Consider the following 2,500-nt stretch of genomic DNA (forward strand, 5'->3'; position numbering starts at 1 on the left):
TAATATACCCATGTACACACAGAAAGACGTATTAATATACCCATGTACACACAGAAAGACGTATTAATATTAATATTTTAATGTCTTCCCATCGACCAATCACAACCTTCTATTTTTCGGGGTCACAGGTTTTTGTTGTAGACGTTTACGTCACTTTTTAATGATGTTTGAGTCGATTTGTTGTTGTTTTGTTTTTGTCATTTTTTTCAACATTCTTTTAACAATATTTTTGTAATTTGAATAAACTCCCACATGCTCTGTTTTATATATATATATATATATATATATATATATATATATATATATATATATATATATATATATATATATATATATATATATATATATATATATGACCTGACCTGATTTTGGATCTATCTGGTGAAGAGGAATGGTCTGTGTAACTCTTATCAGTCCAATGTTCTAACACTGACGGACATTTGGAAAAACAGAAAAATGGGTTCACGCTAGAGGAGTTGAAATTAATCAAATAATCAATGCATGGAATCGTGGACGATGCTGCATCGATAATGGTCCGGCTCATAATCCATCATTTCTGTTTATAATGTAATGTAGGCCCAACAACATTTCTGTTTACATATTCTGGTATGTTAACACATTCAGGAGGTGCCATGTGCTCAGTGCTGTATAGTTTTATGTATCCAAGTTATTTAGTATTAGAGCACTGCAGAATGTTTGGTTTTTGAAGCTTGAAAAGCTATGAATTAAATATCCTACATGGCTTTAATAGAAACATGATTAAATATCCTACATGGCTTTAATAGAAACATGATTAAATATCCTACATGGCTTTAATAGAAACATGATTAAATATCCTACATGGCTTTAATAGAAACATGATTAAAATATCCTACATGGCTTTAATAGAAACATGATTAAATATCCTACATGGCTTTAATAGAAACATGATTAAATATCCTACATGGCTTTTAATAGAAACATGATTAAATATCCTACATGGCTTTAATAGAAACATGATTAATAGAAACATGATTAAATCTCCTACATGGCTTTAATAGAAACATGATTAAATATCCTACATGGCTTTAATAGAAACATGATTAAATCTCCTACATGGCTTTAATAGAAATGATTAAATATCCTACATGGCTTTAATAGAAACATGATTAAAATCCTACATCTTTAATAGAAACATGATTAAATATCCTACATGGCTTTAATAGAAACATGATTAAATATCCTACATGGCTTTAATAGAAACATGTATTTGACGCATCGTGATATCCAATCGTATCGCTGACATGATAATAGTAATCCTAATCGGGAGATCAGTGAAGATTCACACCTCCAGTTCAAATATCCAATTTTTCATTTTTTTCCAACTTGACCAACTTGAAACTGTTTTTCCAATTGTCTGTTTTTTATTCAGAGGATCAGAATCAGAGAATCATTCAATACTGCCATGGTATCCTCTCCCTAGTTACCGCCTAGCTACGTCCCCCCACACACACACACACACACACACACACACACAGACACACACACACACACACACACACACACACACACACACACACACACACACACACACACACACACACACACACACACACACACACACACACACACACACACACACACACACACACACACACACACACACACACACACACACACACACACACACACACACACACACACACACACACACACACACACACACACACACACACACACACACACACACACACACACACACACACACACACACACACACACACACACACACACACAGACACACACACACACACACACACACACACACACACACACACACACACACACACACACACACACACACACACACACACACACACACACACACACAGACACACACACACACACACACACACACAGACACACACACACACACACACACACACACACACACACACACACACACACACACACACACAGAGAGACACACACACACACACACACACACACAGACACACACTTGAAACCATCAGTTGCACCTCTGACCCCAAACTCTATCAGTTTTGGGTTTTTTGGTCCATGTGCAGTGAATGAGCTAAATATTACACAAAGTAGAGGAGAGAACACCACGGCAGTATTAGGAATAATTGGAGCCCAGACGCAATTTTATAATTTTCTAAATTTCTGATCCTCTGAATAAAAACAGAAAATTGGAAAAACAGTTTAAAGATCCAGTTTTTAATTTGTCAAGGCGGAGAAAAATTGGAAATTTGAACCCATTTTTCTGTTATTCCAAATGTCCGTTTGTGTTTAGAACATTGAACTGATGAGAGTCACACAGACCAGCAACCCTCCGTGTTATGTTTTGGGACAATTAGTTTGAAAGGAACCCACATTTCTGATATAAAAACTCTCAGATTAGACCCGGGGACACAGGACGGTTAAACAGTCCCAGTGTGTGCTCCTTTAATAATAATAATAATAATAATAATAATAATAATAATAATAATAATAATAATAA

The sequence above is a fragment of the Perca flavescens genome, unplaced genomic scaffold, assembly GCF_004354835.1.
Source record: "Perca flavescens isolate YP-PL-M2 unplaced genomic scaffold, PFLA_1.0 EPR50_1.1_unplaced_scaf_88, whole genome shotgun sequence".
In the NCBI taxonomy this organism is placed as follows: domain Eukaryota; kingdom Metazoa; phylum Chordata; class Actinopteri; order Perciformes; family Percidae; genus Perca; species Perca flavescens.